The following is a 17,873-nucleotide window of genomic DNA, read 5'->3' on the forward strand; positions in this document are numbered from 1 at the left end:
CCCCCCCCTTTTTTTTTCTTTTTTCTTTTTTTTTTTTTTTTTTTTTTTTTTTTTTTCTGGTGCTGGGGATAGAAAAAACCCAAGGCTTTGTGCTTGCTAGGTAAGGACCCCACCACTGAGCTAAGTCTCCAACCCCTTAGATTCTCAGATTTGCCCATATGCTTCCTCAATCCGTAGCCTATCTGCCTCCTTGAGAAAGTTTACGGAAGGCACTCAGTAGTACCCACAGGAAGAGAAGTGAAAATGCTGTGGTTGTTTGATGAAAAGCTTCTCATCTTGGGCATTTGAATTCTCGGTCCCCAGCTGGGTGGGGGTGGTTTTTAGAGCAGCAGAAGGTGTGGCCAGGTTGGAAGAAGTTTGTCACTGGAGATTGGCGTTTACAGTTTCAAAGACTCCTGCCCTTTCTAGTCTGCACTCTGCTTCTTGGTTATGATTTAAGATGTGAGCCCTCGGCTTGCTGCTCCAGCCACCATGCCTGCTGCCTGCTGCCTGCTGCCTCTGCTCTGCTGTCACAGACTGTAATATCTAATAACCCTGAAACTGTAAGCCCAAATAAGCTTTCTTCTATAAGTGGTGTTTTATCACAGCTCTACAAAAGTAACTAATATTGGTGCTTTGTGCCATTGCCCGCCTTACTGTTCTGGCAATACAGATGGTCTGCTGGTGGTGGGGCCCTTCTTTTTTTGGGCTCAAGTCTAATCTCATTAACAATTGTTACGTGAGAAGATAGGAGACTAAACAGGAGGGTGACAGTAGACAAGAGAACACTGAATAAGTAGGCTAACTGTAGAAACTTGTTCAGGATGTCTGTCTCTAAATCAGTGAAAGGAGGGAATGTTACATCTTGCAATAGACCTTTTTATATGGATGTTGCCCTTTAAAGGTGAAATGCTTTGCTTTTTAGGGAAGCACACAGATTGATGAATACTGGCTATTCATCCATACCCAGCTTTATTTGTACAAGCATTGTATTATACTTGTTTCAGGTTTCTATAGTAGTCAGGGTTCTCTAGAGGAATTGAATGAATGAATGGATCTAACTTTATCATCATCATCATCATCTATGTAATATGTGTGTATAAACGGGATTTATTGGGGTGGCTTACAGGCTGTGGTCCAGCTAGTCCAACAATGGCTGTCTACAAATGGAAAGTCTAAGAATCCAGTAATTGTTCAGTCTATGACAGTGGATGTCTTAGTTGGTCCTCAGTATATGCCAGTTTCCCACAGAAAGTAAGCTCTAGCTGGGCATGGTAGTGTAAGCCTTTAGTTCCGGCACTCAGCAGGCAGAGGCAGATGGACCTCTGTGAGTTCAAGACCAGCTTGGTCTATAGAGCAAGTTCTAGGACAGTCAGGGCTACACAGAGAAACCCTGTCTCCAAACAAAACAAAACCGAAGGAAGAAAAAAAGCAAGAAAAATAAAAAAGTAGGCTTTAATTAATTAAAGTAGCCTTTAATCCCAGCGCAGGAATGGACTTGCCAGAAAGAACGAGGGCAAGCAGGCAAAGAGAGAGCTTCTTTCTTCGATGTCCTCTATATGCTGCTGCCGGAGGTGTGGTACAGATTAAGGTGGGTCTTTCCACCCCAAAATATACAGATTAAAGGTTACCACCTCAAGTGATTTATTTAAGAAAAATTCCTCAGAGTTGTGCCCAGCTTCTTAGGTTTTAATTTCTGATACAGTTGAGTTGATAACCCAAAATGGCCATCACATCCTCTCTGCTGATGGAGGATGACCTTGGATGTCCTTCCTTAGGTTCTGCTCACCTTTTTAAACACTTTTTTTTTCTTTTTCTTTTTGAGATGGGGTCTTCCAGTTACAGCGATGAGTAAAGACGGGCAGGCATCCTGCCACAGAGGTTTCTAGTCCAGAGCTCTGAAATGATCTATCTAAAGCAAGTGCCTTTAATTAAAAACATTTTTTGTAGTGTGTGTGTGTGTGTGTGTGTGTACGTGTGTATGAGTATATGACACAAACATACACAAAGATCAGAAGAGGGCACTGGATTCACTGGAGCTGGAGTTGGATGCATTTGTGAGCCAGTCTGGATGCTGGGATCCAAACAAGGATCCTCATAATAGAACAGCGATCACTCTTAGCTACCGAGCCATCTCTTCCACCCCAAAGCCTAAAGCTTCTATCCTGAAGTCTGCATGGCTTCCACTTCTCAGGTCTCTGTTTCCACAGGTGAGAGCATTTCCTAATGGTCTTGGATCTCAAGGAAGATTTTACTATCACATTCAAGACAACAATATGTCATAGTAATACTTCCTCAATATAATACCTCACTAAACAGGGCTTTTATCAAAACCTTGATTGAACACTGTCCCCTGCATATAACAGCCATGGCTATCAAACAGCTGTGATTTCTCACTAGAGACCTTAAAGAGGTTGGACATATTAATGCTCCCTCAAGGAAGGAGGCCCACACAAGGCAAACAGTTTGCTGCTGTGGACTGTTTGAATCAGTCCAACATCCCGCACCTGGGATCAAAACAAAAAGCATGTTTATAGCCACAACAAGACAGACAGAAAGGGACAGAGAGAAACAGACAGCCTGGGTCTTCCATGCTTTTTTAAAACCTCAAAGCCCACCCCAAGTGACTCACTTCCTTCAAGCAAGCCACACCTCCTAATCTTTCCAATCGTCTCAAATACGGCACTCTCTGGTAACCAAGTATTCAAATATGTGAGCCTACGGGAGGCATTCGCATCCAAACCATGACAAGCAGCAAGTGCTCTTTATTAAGACTGGGCCAGCCGATGTCTTCAGCCCCCTAGATAAATATAGTCTTAAGGGACAGATGATTGAAACACTGAAAGAGTTGTTAGCCTGGAGGACCTTACAGTTCATTTTTGCTCACTTTTCTGTAGATTCCTGGATAGGCACATTGCTGGGTATTTACACTCAAAATGAGAGTACCGGTAAGTGGTCACTGCCCATTCTGCATCTCTAGTCTGAGCAGCCACTAATCTCTGTTCTGGCTCTGGATTTTCCTTTTCCAGACCTTATACATAAGTGAAAGTGAATGATATGTATTCTTTTGTGAGCTAATTTTTCACCGAGCCGAGCTTTTACAGTGTTCATCCATGTGCCATCAGCTCTTCATTCTTTTTATATTGCCGAGTAATGACAGTTTTTTTTTTTCTTGAAGAATCTCAGTTAATAAACCCAGGAAGACTGATAGAGAAGTACCACTTTGCAGCACCCTAATAAAATAACAGATCAGTGATGTTTAAAATCAGCGTGATTGAAACTGTCAGGTCGAAGGGGAATGCTGATGGGGACGTGGAAAATGAATGCGTCAGAACAATGGACCCTACACATGCTGGTTGATCCTGTATCCTGTCAGTCATGGAAGCTGAGGTGAGCCATGCAGTCTGTGCCTCCTCCGAAAGAATGAACTGCCTGCCATAGTTGCCAAAATCGAATCAGGCCTCTGGCTTTTGCTTCCTGCTTAGGAACCTGGGAGCTGGAGCTGTCACAGGAGTTGCTTTAGGGCAGTGCCACAGCAAATAAATGCCACAGAACAGAGGGTGGGGCTCAGCTTAGACTGGAGGATGGGCCAGTGGGTGGCTCAGCAGGTGAAAGGCACCTGTTGTGCAGGTCTGACTGCCGGAGTTTGCTCTCTGGGACCCACAGTGGAAGGAGAGACCTGATTCCTGAAAGTTGTCTCCTGACCCCCCCTGATGGGTACTGAAACTGACACACTAATAATAAATTTAAAAAGTTTAAGTTCTTTTAAAAAAAAAAAGAACTAAATGCAGTATGAATATGCATTCCAATGGAGAGACACTGACAAGCAGAAAAACCAGTCATTTCTGAGAGAGTTGAAAAGGTCTGCACATGCTCAGGCTTGGAGCGATGTTAAGCAATGGCTGTGACTTTGCTAAGTGTGATAGTGACTTTTCACTTGTGCTCAGTGGAATGCTCTTGTCCCTGAAGATGCACTAAACTATCCACAGGAGAAATGATAAGTGTGCGAGGTTCTGTAAGCAAAGTTGTTCATACTGTGAAAGGTTGAGAAAGCTTTGTTATGCTTCTCTGTAAGGGATGATTGGAATTTCCACGGCAGTTTCTTTAAAAATCCAGCACAGCCAGGGCTACACAGAGAAACCCTGTTTCGAAAAAATCAAAACCAAAAAACCAACCCCAAACAAACCTCAAGAAGCTGGAGAAATGACTCAGTGGTTAAGAGTGCCAGATGCTTTTGCAGAGGACCCAGGTTCAGCTCCCAGCACCCCCTTGGCAGCTCACAACTGCCTACAGCAATTCCATGGGATTCAGATGCCCTCTGCTGGCCTCTATGAGCACTGCATGCACACAGTGCACTTAACATACATGCAGGCAAACACCCATATGCATAAAATCAAGATTAATCTTTAACATCCCAGATTTGTGAGGTCAAGAAGTAATTTTATACAGAAATATAACTTGTGAGAAATATTCACTTCTCTGAGAGAAAGAGATTTAAACTGATTGTTTTATTCCTTTCTTAAGTCTTAAGATTCATTTTGGTCTTTTTTGATTCTGAAGAGTTCTGGAATATTTTGCTAAAGACAAAGGCAGGTTTTCAAAACCAGTCCCCTCCTGAATGAAACCAAAACAAATGTTAGCAATGGAAATGCAAAGCATGGAAAAAGAATATGGTCAAATATGAATGTGTGTTTCCACATAAAAAGATATTCAAAACTAGTTTGAAGACTTTTTTTTTCTACATTACATTCTTCATTTTTTTTAAAGTGGAACTAAATTTTTTGTCTTTTTTTCATGTTTTTTTTTAAGTGTGACTTGCGTATATATGGATTGAACATGTGCTTGTGTGTGGGTGATCATGAGTGTTTGTGTGTAAATTGCACATGTCATGCTGCACATACGGAGGTCAGAAGACAGCCTGCAAGAGTCAGTTCTCTCATTCCACCTGCGGTGCCTGGGGCTTGAACTCAGGTCGTCAGGCCTGGCAGCAGGCACATTAACAGACGGGGCCACCTCACTAGCCCTCAGATTTTCTTAAGGAGTGGGCTACTGTGTTGGCTAGCAAGTTGTTATCAGGTCTATATTCAGGTTCTAGCTCTCACTTGTGAGTGAGGGTGATGAAGGGCAAACTCATTTAAGCTCTGAGAACCTCAGTTTCTCCTATGAAAGGGGAGTAATTAATTATTGCATCTGCTTCACAGACTTGTGATGAGAACTAATTAAATCATGGTTCATGTGTGGTGGGGTTTAATTGCTTAGCATAGTAGAGTTCGTACACATGTACACACACACACACACACACACACACACACGCCCACACTCTGGCGCACCCCTTCTGCCTCCCAGCTGGCACTCATGACTGTCTCCACGTGAGGAATCACTCCCCTGAAGTGAATGTGCGCACACCGCCTCCATTTCCGAAGCTGACCATTCAGGTGTGGGATTCCGAGTATTTCTGTCCTCTTCTTTCAGACTTGATTGGTCTTCTCAGCCTCCCCTGGGGAAGAGAGAGAAGAGAAAACCAGTCAGTCACAGGGACCTTTTGATTGGCCCAAGCGAGCAAGGGCCATGGCCTGACGACGTGTGCACAGTAACAGAAAGAAAGCCACTGGTGTGAGGTACCGCGCCCGTACAGCGTGTGAGTTGCTGTGACAACTGTAGCATTTACCACAGTTGTGGTAGGCCCCGGAGACACAGTTTACGTTTTTACTCTGAAGTGGATGGTGATGGCTGAAATGTGTCGGGAGGCTGTGCTCCCTAGCGGCTCTGGGGAAGAATCCGCCATGGCCTCCTTCCTGTTCTGGCGCTCCTCGGCTCATGGGACGTCCATCTGTTACCATCTAGGATCCTGATCAAGTTCATTTTCTCCACCACTTAAACCTCTGGGGGAGGGGAGAGGGACAAACCTCAGACACAACGGGTAGCAAAGGGTAAGAGGTTTTATCACAGGTAAAGAAGTGTGTGTGTACACACTTCCAGAACAAAGCACACACAGAGAAAGATGCCCCTCCCCCCCCCCCCCCCCGGGCAGAGAGGGGACCGAAATCCGAACCTCCTGGAAGGGCCCAGATCCTCAATGTGTTTCTGGTGACATAGGAAGTCCCCCCCCATCCTCGCCCCCGATTTTGGGTTGGGCAATTTAGAGAAAGCAAGAGGCCTGAGGTTCGAGTGTCAGGTCTGGCCTAGAACACATCCAACTGGTCTGGACTAGCCTCTGGAAGGAGGGGCTGTGCTGGCTGGAGCAAAAGCCCTCCCGACCTTCCTCTCAAGTCAGGAGCGTGAGGAAGAAGCCAGAAGTTTGCTGTCCTCATTTACTGGTCTGCACCCCATTTCCCACTGCGCCCCGTTTCCTGTCTGTCTCTCTGTTGGAGATCTGTGTAGCTCCTGGTCCCTCCGTGAGCCTCCATGTGCCGTGGCCTTTTCCTCGCCCGAGTTTGGCCTCTTCCTCTGCTCGTCTCTTATGGAGGCCCTCCCTCGTGGTGGTGGTGGCGTTTGGGCCAGCAAGGCCGTGGCCCCAGCATGAGGTCCTGAGCTACACCTGCAGAGATCCTCTTTCTGTTTACAGCGACACGCACAGACAGGTTCTAGGGATTTGATCTCCGAGGGCCCCTACCCAGCAGTGTCTAGTGATAGCACTTCCTAAAAGTGGTCTGGAACGACTGTCTGCATTGCTGTGTGGACCCTGCGGCTGCCTGCCAGGGAAGGCGTTTTCTCAGCATTCCAATGGAAACCTGACTTTGGTCGGGGACAGTGGGGGAGGGGATACGGTCTCCCTGCCGTGGTCCTCCTGTTAATTCTCTCGATTTGTTTAACGTCAGATCTTCATTACTGAAAGGTCAACACATGAGCGTGTTCCTGCGCACACTCGCACGCTCCCACTAACAGCTGACTCGCCTCCAACCTCCAAGCTGTGCGGAAGGGACCTGGGTTTGGGCAGGGAGGACGTGAACAACACTGCATTGGAACCCGACAAGAGCTCCTTTGCTCCCTCAGCTGGACAAGGGGTGTTTGCTTCTTTTTGTTGTTGTTTTTTTGGTTTTGAGATAGGGTTTCCCTGTGTAACCCTGGCTGTCCTGGACTCTCTTTGTAGACTAGCTTGGCCTCCAACTCACAGAGATCCGCCTGCCTCTGCCTCCCCTAGTGCTGGGGAGGGGAGCAGTGGGAAATGGGGTGCAGACCAGTAAATGAGGACAGCAAAGCGTACACCACCATCCTTGGCTAATGGATGTTTCTTAAGCAGTATTCTCATCCTTTAAAAAATCTAAAGGGTCTGCCCAGCTCAGAGAGAACAGCCTGCGGCTCTGATGTGGAATGCCAGGCTTTATTGTCACGTCATCAAATCCCAGAGCAGTGGTTGGGAAGCGGGTTTTGTAAATATTGCTCCAAAGCACTCACGTTTCAAAGGAAACAGATGCCAAGCAACCTCCCCTTAGTGTGGTTGTTCAGAGTCATTGGAATGAAACTCAAACCCACTCCTTGGTAAAGTGAAATTCCTACAAAGGCCGGGGAGACGGGGAGGGCGTGGTGAAACGGGAAGCGGCAATCTGCAAAGCCCCCACGTGAAGTTAGTTGTCTGGAAGACCTTCATTTTAGCAAAAGAGGCTTTAAAATGATCTATTTATCACCAGAGGGATACAGAAGCACAATTATAATGGAAAGTGTGAGTCACAACACCCTTGTTCAACCAGGGAACAAAGTGACTGAGAGGCAGGAATAAAATTATTTCATCTGTGTCCCTTAAGAACATGATGTTCTCTGTCTGCTTGTCTCCTTAGGGTAAAAGGCAAAGCGTCAGTTCTCTTTTGAGAGAGTCACAGGCTTCATGACTGTCCGTTTGTCTGAGGCTCCTTTCCAGTGTACTAACGATGCTGATAATCTTCACTAGGGGCCAACACCGTGCATTGAGCTCTCTTTGACTTAGCTCATCCTCCTGTTTCCCTTAAGGGAAGCGTCATTGTCTCTGTTTTATTCATGAAGAAACTGAGGATTGGCTACCTACTTAAAGTCACTCTCATCTAGTTGGTGTCTTGTAGCTTGAGCGGTGACTAAGAGCCCAGCTGTCAATCACTTGCCTTATGGTCTTGTAGGATGAGATTCACCCCTTTCTCCTCTCCACCTCTGTTGCTAACTGCTGTGGCGAATTGCCTGGCTGTGCCAACGGTGGTCAGCCCCAGTAGGAAGGGTTCACACGCAGAGCTGAGCTGCCGTGTGGCAAATGTGTGTTTGCATGTTTCTGACTGCCTGTCTCTCTTCGACCCTCTCATATTTGGGCTCCAGGACAGTATCCAGTAAATCCCTAGGAAAAGAGGGCAAAATATTTTTCCCCACATGTAAAGAGAATTGCGGCTTATTTCTTAACAGGATGCTTTTCTTCCCTGCGGGTTCTTACTGATGCATTGACACCTCCTTATACAGCATGTGTGTAGCAGGTGCCTGCGTTCCCAGAGCCATTACAGAGAATTCTGGGTTCGCTGCTGCTTTCTTTCTCTCAACAGCTACTTATGGAGCCCCTCCATGCCCGGCCCCTGCCCAAGGCTGGAACAACATCTATGAAGACCTCAGGCCTGGCCTTCCACCATTGACAGGTCTCAGAGCGGTTATTGGCTACATTTTAGGCCAGGCAGTTCCTCACCCTCAATTCTGTTCACTGCAGACTGTTCAATATCTGAGCTGGACACTGTTCTTTCTCCCAACACCCCAAGTTCTCAAGCAGACCATTACAAACGTCGCCACACATCTCCATGTCCTCTAGGGGGCACCACTGCCCCTCACTGAACAACCGACAACAGGAAGTTGGGCTTTTAACAGATTCTGTGTGGTGGAGCCACCATCAGTTCTGTCTTAGATGGGGTGGGATGGGAGCTTGTCTTTGCTCCAGGGGTGTGCCCAATGCTTAGGAAAGAACTTTTCTTTTCAACAAATCTTTGAAAAGAACTGGGAGGTGGCTCCGTGGGAAAAGTGCTTGATGAAGAAACACAAAGACCCAAGTTTAGATGACCAGAACCTACATACAAAGATAGGCGTGGGGACCAGAGAGACCGCTCAGCAGTTTGGAGCACTTGTAGCTTTTGCAGAGGACCCAGGTTAGATTCCCAGCACTCACAAGGTTGGTTCATAACCATCCATGTAACCCCAGTTTCAAGGGATCTGACACCCTCTTCTGACCTCCCTAACAAGGTGAATGTAAGGACCCTGAAGTGGGTACAAGACACCCCAAGACCATGTTCTCAGCACAAAGGAGATTTATTTGCTCCAGAGGGACAAAGGACAGGTATTAAGAGACAAAGCAGGAGATAGAGGATGAGGAAAAGGGGGAAGGGAACAAGTGAGGCAGGAAGGGGGTATTTGCCCTAGATGGACAAAGGACTGCCTCTGGATAGAGAGGAGACCCATAGGCAAATGACAGTTTATAAAGGTAAAAGGAGAACCTGTGTGAGGCTGAGTTATTTCATTTTAATGAGGCATATTAATTAGGAGAGCCAAAGGGGGCTTGTGATTGCTGGGCTTCAATACTTTGATAGCTGGACCTTAGTAGTCAGCCTCAAGAGGAGGAAGTGGCCAAATAAGGAAACAGACTTTGGGGGCTAGCTTTAGGAATGTAATCCAGCAGTTTAGCAAGGTAGAGGAAATGTGGGAGAAGGGTAACAGGAAAAACCTGTTGGCGACATGTTTGCCCTGCTCAGGCCGGTTAAAGCCGTTCAGTGAGTATCCCAGAATGCCCGTGTAACCAGAGTTGTAAGGTCAGAGCCTGGGCAGCCACAGTCCTAAAAACCTGGGCTTGTCCACATGCCATCAATAGGGCACTTAAACATATAAGCAACAGCAAGGCAAGCAGAAGGAAACATATTCAACAGATACACATAAGAAAAAGAAACAGAGGTCCAGTGACCTTCCAAGTCGTGGCGGCAGAAAGAAAGCCTGAGGACTACCCATCAGTCTAACCTGTGGTCAGTCTGACCCCTTTCTCCTCTTGCTGGAGCTACTGGCAACTTTGCTCCTCCATGGGGACAAATTCAGCAAGCAACCAAGAGGGCACTGTAAGTGGCAGAGAAGGAGTCGAACCTGCGCTGTTTGAATCATCCTGCCTCTGCAGCCCACCCAACTCTCTCCTTTCTGGAAATACCCTTGAGGATGAAGCTGCTTTGGCTGGCATGTCCATTGCCTGAAGCTGAACGCATCCGGCCATACCACATAGGCGGCTAAGGAAGCACACTCAATTATTTACAAATCAGCAGGAAAGCACAGCTTTTAAAATTTTTTCATCCAATTTTTAATCATTCCTCCTATTTCCCCCAAATGTTTGTCTCCATATTAGTCTGTTTTATGTTTCCGTGTCAGAATACTAGAGGCTAGGTGCTTTACAAAATAAAGACATTTGTTCAAGTTATACTTTTGGAGTCCTGAAGCCCCGAATTAGACCTTTCCATTGGCTTTTGGTGAGGGCTCTTTTGGTGGCATCTCAGCAGTCAGGATGAAAATGGGTATGAGAAGGTGAGATGCTGGCAAAACAGAAAGCCAGAGAAGTGTGCAGAGTTCAAGCTTATTTATTTTTTTACGTGTGTGTGTGTGTGTGTGTGTGTGAGTGTGTGTGTGTTCAAAACAGGCTCGTGTGGAGGTCAGATTACAACTTGTGGGAGTCAGTTCACTTCTTCCATCATGTGGGTTCCTGGGGTCAAACTCAGATCGGCAGGCTTAGCCGCAGGTGCCTTTCCTTGTTGAGCCATCTCACTGCCCCCAAACTTACTGTTTTATTAACAACTAGCTCTCTCCCCTGCCTCCACCAGACCGGCATTAATGCTTTCTGCAAACAATGCCCTATGACCTACCGCTTCTACTGAATTTCCCTCTTCTCTATACCTTCACATCGTGAACCACATTTCCAGCACATGACTCTGGAGGGCAGACCTAAGAAGTAACGTGCTCTGATAGCCGGCTGTAAGTTCCGGCCGGGTTAGCTGCTAACTGCACTTGTCCTATGAGCACAAAGGAAACCAGATCTTGGTGGGAAAGACCAATGTCAGCCAGCTTGTCTACTGAGAACAGATGCTAGTTTCCTTCCTGTTCCTTTGTGTCTGCTGCCACAAGTGATCAAAAAGTAGGTGGCTTTGCTCAGAAGAGTTTACTCCTTCACCATTTTGGAGACTAGAGGGCTAACAAGAGACTAGCAGGCCCAATTCCCTCCAAAGGCTCCAGGGAGATTGATTTCTCCATCTTCTGGTAGCTGTTGGTATCACCCCCACCCCCACCCCGGCCCGCTCTGCTTCTGTCTTTCCATGGTCTTCTTATCACTCCGTCTTTCCTCTTGTGTCTGATGCAGGACATCTGTCACATATGTAGAAGCCACCTGGGGAAATACCAGACGAGCCTATAAGGACCTGACTTTGCTCATGGCTTTCAAGCACTGATCTCCAAACACAGCTATGTTTGTTCACAGCTTCCAGAGATTCAGGTGCAGATGGATGCTGTGTGTGCATCAGCAGCCAGTCAACCACAGAGTCATTCGCAACCACAGAGTCATTCGTTGATCATGATGACTGAGTTTCTGTGGGTTAGCAAGATAGGTTAGTGGGTAAAGATGCTTGCTACCAACCCTGACAGCCTGAGTGTGATCCCTGGGACCCAAATGGTAGAAGGAAAGGACCAACTCCTGACCTCCCAACACACACCACTGACCCTCTGGCCAGATATATATATATATCGTGAGAGAGATAGGGGAAGGGTCTTGCTATATAGCTCTTGCTGTCTTAAAACTCACTCTGTAGACCAGTCTAGTCTGGAACTCAGAAAGCTACCTGCCTCTGCTCTGGAGTGCTGAGTTTAAAGGCGTGCACCACCACAACAAGCAAATAAATATAATCTCAAAAGTCATAGTTTTTGTTTGTTTGTTTTGCGTTTGAGACAGCGTCTCACTGTGTAGGCCCGAGCAGTTCAGACCTTGCTGTGTAGGCTAAGATAGCCTTGATCTCATAGAGATCTACCTGCCTATGCCTCCCAAGTCCTGGGATTAAAGGAAAGATGTTAAAATTAAAAAAAAATCATAAAAATAAAAAAACAAGTAAGTGATGGAGGGGGCGAGTTTCTTATCTATGAGGGCGTTTCAGGGACCACTTTTATGCGAACATGTCATTAGAAATCTGAATGATGAGAAGAAGTTATGAGAAGGTTGGAGGCAGGAGGATTCTAGGCAGAAGGGGTTGGTTACGTAGGAGTGAGCAGACTGAAGGCAGCAAGCTGGGACCCAGTCTTACAGCAAGCTGTTTGCATGTGGAGAAGTGGATGCCACATCCACGCCCTGCAGGGGGCCCTCTTCTCTCCTCCTCCATGGTTTCTGTCAGCACTTTCAGTGAGGAGGAAGGACTGGCCACTTCCTCCTCTGTTGCAAGCTTCCAGGGACTGAGTTCTTTCGTTCTATGCATCTATAGCAGTAACACTGAAACTTATTAATGTTTCTAGGACGAGTCAGTGGGCACAAGACCAGCATAAAGATCACAACAAAGCAGCAACAATCACTGCATAATGAAAACCAAAAATAATTCTGAGCTCCTAAACGTACGCAAGGGAATCAAATTCACAATCTACAGCCATGCCCCCTAAACTCCCCAAGGTGATGTTTTTGTTTTTGTTTTTTTAATATTTTATTTCGTTGTGCACAGGTGCTTTGCCTGCATGTCTGTGTGAGGGTGGGTGTCAGATCTTGGAGTTACAGACAGTTGTGAGCTGTCATGTGGGTGCTGGGAATTGAACCTGGGTCACCTTGGAAGAACAGCCAGTGCTCTTAACCACTGAGCCATCTCTCCAGCTCCCCCAAGGTGATGTTAAACGGTGTCCATCCATCATTCATACACTCTGTGTGCTCCCACAAAGATGAAGGATATTTTCCTTCTCCTTCAGTGTTGGGTAGACTCAGTGATGCTTATCTCTACCCCAGACCAAGATTTATATTTATGTGTGTTTGTGTGTGTGCTCAAATGTGCACATGCAGACCATATGTGTGCCCACACAGACCAGCAGAGGGTATCAGATCCACTGGAGCTGGACTACCGAGCATTTGTGGGCCACCTAATGTGGGTGCTGGAACCTAAACTTTAGTTTCTGTATAGGGGCACAGTCTGTGTGAAGGCTCACCCTGCCAGGAGCCCCACTTGAGCCACCTTCAGAGATGATCTGTCAATCAAGCAATCAGTTGCCTCCAGCCCCACCTGAAGGCACCCTAACTTCACAAGACACTTCGAGCCACAGAAACCCAGCTGAGCTTCTCCCCGGGTCCTGATCTGCAGAAGCGGGGATAATAAATGCTCCTCGTTTTAGTCTTGGGGGCAGCTTGTTTCCCACCTGTAGATGGCTGGCTCTGCCTCCTTTCCTGATCTAGGGCAGCTCCCCTCACACTGTGGAAGAGTCCTCAGTCTATCAGTTTGTTTCCTGCCCTCCACCCTCCTCCACACTTTCATGAACACACCCTCACTCCCTCTGTATTCTCCTCTCCACCACTCACCAAAGCTCTTCTTAGTTTCATCCCGTTTAGCTTGTTCTATTACAAATCCCCATTCTTATTTCTCTGGTTCTTATATTGATTGTCCAATTTCCCCAATACAAATCTAAGAGAGAGGATAATGTGTGGGAGATAGGAAGGGCCACCAATGCTATTTCTGAAGGCAGTGGAGGAAGACGGGAACTCCACAAATATACATAGATCAATTAATTTTGTCTCTATTAGGACTTAGAATAAAAATTTCTATTTCTTCATTGTATGTTCATATTTTATTCTAAAAACATATCTCACTGTGGTAGACACTAGTATTTCTCTTTCTCTCCTTCCCTCTCTCTGTCTCTCTCCCCTACACTCCCCCTTTCTCTTGCTGATGCCAGGGATTAAATTTAGGACTTCAGGCTTGCTAGGCAGACATTCTATCACTGAGCTGTATCCTCATCCTTATTATTCCATTTTTAAAAGAGAAACTGGAGGCTTGAAAAGTTAAATCATGAGAGGTGAGCTGCATGCTGTCCCCTGAGCACCACCATTGGGCCCACAGTTCTGCCTTCCTTTCCAAGTATGCTTACGGGACCCCAGGAACATTCAAGTCTGCCTGGGCACAACCAGCAGAGGTGAGTAAGCTGTTCTCTGTGCTCCATTATCAGGTTCAAGGTTCTGCCTACCTCTCTGAGGAGTCCTGACAGCATCAGAAACATCCAGCCAACACCAGGGACACCAGATGGCTAAAGACCAGTGTAAGAACACCATCGACAAGAGCCAGGGCAATATGGGCACCACCAGAGCCCAGCTATACGACAAGACCTTGATATCCTAACACAGCCAAAGCACAAGAAGATGACTTTAAACCCAATTTTATAAAGATGATCGAGGCCTTTAAAGAGGAAATTAATAAATCCCTAATAGAAATATAGGAAAATTCAATGAATGAGTAAAATGGATAAATGAATAAAACAGTTCAAGACCTGAACATAGAAATAGAAGCAATGAAGAAAACACAAAGGGAAGGTATTCAGGAGATGGAAAACCCCAGGGAAAAGAACAGGAACTACAGATGCAAGCATCACCAACAAAATAGAAGAGATGGAAGAGAGACTCTCAGGCATAGAAGATATGATTGAAGAAAGAGATACAATGGTCAAAGAATATGTTAAATTGAAAATTTTCCTGACACGAAACATCCAAAAATTCTGGGACACTATGAAAAGATCAAAGCTATGAATAATAGCAGTAGAAGAAGAAGACTCCTAGCTCCATGGCCCAGAAAATGTTTCCAATAAAATCATAGAAAAAAAAAAAACTTTCCCAACCCAAAGAAATAAATTCCTATAAACATACAAGATGTTTACAGAATACCAATTGGACCAGAAAAAATCCTCCTGCCACATAATGAACAAACATTAAATGTACAGAACAAAGCATATTAAAAGCTACAAGAGAAAAAGGCCAAGTAACATATAAAGGCAGATCTATCAGAATTACAATAACTTCTCAAAAAGAATCTAAAAGCCAGAAGAGCCTGAGCAGATATCTTACAGTCTCTAAGAGGCCACCGATGTCGACCCAGACTACTATACCCAGCAAAACTTTTAATCACCATAGATGGAGAAAATAAGATATTCCATGACAAAGGCAAATTTAAACAATATCTGTCCACCAATCCAGCCCTACAAAAGATAGTATAAGGAAAACGCCAACCCAACTAGGCCAACTACACCCAAGAGACACCAGCGAAACCACAGTAAAGGTAGTACACACGTTCACATACACACACACACACACACACACATGTACACACACACACACACATGTACACATACACTATCTCTCTACAAACATCAAAATAATAGGAATAAACAATCATTGCTCATTAATGTCTCTTAACATCAATGGACTCAATTCCCCAATAAAAGACAAACATAGCTATTACCTCAGAGTAAAGGGCTGGAGAAAGGTTTTCCAAGCAAATGGAGCCAAGAAGCAAGCTGGGGTAGCCATTCTAATATCTAATAAAATAGACTTTCAACCAAAATTAATCAAAAGGGATGAGGAAGGACACTTCATGCTCATTAAAGAAAATAACCCACTAAGATGACGCCTCAGTTCTGAACATCTATACCCCAAGCTCAAGGGCAATCACATTTGCAAAAGAAACAATACTAAAAGCTTAAATCACACATTGAAACCCACAAATTAATAGTGAGAAACTTCAACACCCCACTCTCACCAATGGACAGGTCATCAAGAGAGAAACTAAACAGAGAAATAATGAAACTAATTGAGTGATGATTCAAACAGACCTAACAGATATCTACAAAACATTTCACTCAAACACAAAAGAATATACGTTCTTCAAAATTGACAATATACTCAGCCACAAAGGAAGCCCCAACAGGTACAAGAGAATTGAAAGAACCCCTTATATTTTACCATAGCACCATGGATTAAAGTTGGACTTCAACAACAACAGAAATCCTGCAAACTCATGGAAACTGAACAATTCTCTACTCAATGACCACTGGGTCAAGGAAGACATAAGGAAGAAAGAAATTAAAGACTTTGTAGAATTCAATGAAAATGAAGGCACAACTGTTGTTGAATATTTACTATAGATTTACCTTATAGTTAAACAATGGTTATTTCTAAACCAGCTGTATACCCAAATCACCACACAGAGACTAGGATTTACTTAATTATCGTAAAGCACAATGCTGGGCAAGGATTACTCCATCCTAAACCTCCAAGCCTGCATAGTTTCCTTCCATTCAGATTTCCCACATTATACTTGCTTTTAGTCACATCTTAGGTCTGGTTCATCTCTCCTCATGGTTCCAATTCTTCTCCTACTGATCTCTGCTCTCCAACCCCTCCCACTCACTTCTTTCTCCTTCCCTCCAGACCAGGATGTCCTACCGTATTTTCTCCATTGCTCAGCATTGGCTGGTTGTTTTATTGACAGTTACAGGGAACAAATGGTGGCATGTTTACACAAACTTGAGACAGGTGATGCTTATAATAAGCATTGCAATGCAATGTCCGGATTGAAACCAGACAGTGGGGTAGAGAAATAAGTATTTGAATGAACAAGGGTAAAATTGTATACATTCCACAAGAACATTTACCAACACACAACATACTCAGACTTATGGGACACAATGAAAGCAGTGCTAAGAGGAAAGTTCATAGCACTAAGTGCCTTCATAAAGAAATTGGAAAGATCTCATACTAGTAATTTAAAAGCACACCTGAAAGCTCTAGAACAAAAAGAAGCAAACACACCCAAGAGGAGTAAATGGCAGGAAATAAACTCAGGGTTGAAATCAATAACTTAGAAACAAAAAGAACAATATAAAGAATCAGCGCAAACAAGAGATGGTTCTTTGAGAAAATCAATAAGATAGACAAATCCTTAGCCAAACTAACTAAAAGGCAGAGAGATGGTATCTAAATCAACAAAAACCAGATAAAAAGAGGGACGTAAAAATAGTGAGGAAACTCAAAGAATCATTTGGTCTTACTTCAAAAGCTTGTACTCCACAAAATTGGAAAATATAAATGAAATGGACAACTTTTTGATAGATACTACTTACCAAAGTTAAATCAAGATCAGGTAAACAATTAAAATAATCCTATAACTCCTAAGGATATAGAAACAGCCATTAAAAGTCTCCCAACTGGAAAAAAAAAAAAAGCCCAGGGGTAGATGGTTTTAGCACAGAATTTCAAAGAAGAGCTAATACCAATACTCCTCAAACTATTTTACAAAATAGAAACAAATGGAACATTGTCGAATTCATCTATGAAGTCACAGTCACCCTGATACCTAAAGCACACAAAGACTCAACAAAGAAAGAGAATTTCAGACCAATTTCTCTTATGAACATTGATGAAAAGTACTCAACAAAATACTCTCAAACTAAATCCAAGAACACATCAAAAACATCATCCACCAGGTATGCAGGGATGATTTAATCTCTGTAATCTATCATTGTAATCAACAATGTAAACAAACTCAAAGAAAAAAGAAACTCACACGATCATCTCCTTTTATGCAGAAAAAGCCCTTGGCAAAAGCCAATACACCTTCATGTTAAAAGTATTGGCGAGATCAGGGATACAAGGGATACACATACCTAAACAAAAGAAAGCTTAAACACACAGCAAGCCAATAGCCCATATAAAATTAAATGGAAGCCTAAAGAAATTCCACTAAAATTAGGGACAAGACAAAGTTGTTCACTCTCTCCATATCTATTCAATATAACACGTGAAGTTCTAGCTAAAGCAATAAGACAACTAAAGGAGATCAACGGGATACAAATTGGAAAGGAAGAAGTCAAAGTATCACTATTCACAGATGATATGACATTATACATAAGTGACCCCGAAAATTCCACCAGGGAAC

The sequence above is a fragment of the Meriones unguiculatus genome, chromosome 10 (genome assembly GCF_030254825.1).
Source record: "Meriones unguiculatus strain TT.TT164.6M chromosome 10, Bangor_MerUng_6.1, whole genome shotgun sequence".
Taxonomy (NCBI): Eukaryota; Metazoa; Chordata; class Mammalia; order Rodentia; family Muridae; genus Meriones; species Meriones unguiculatus.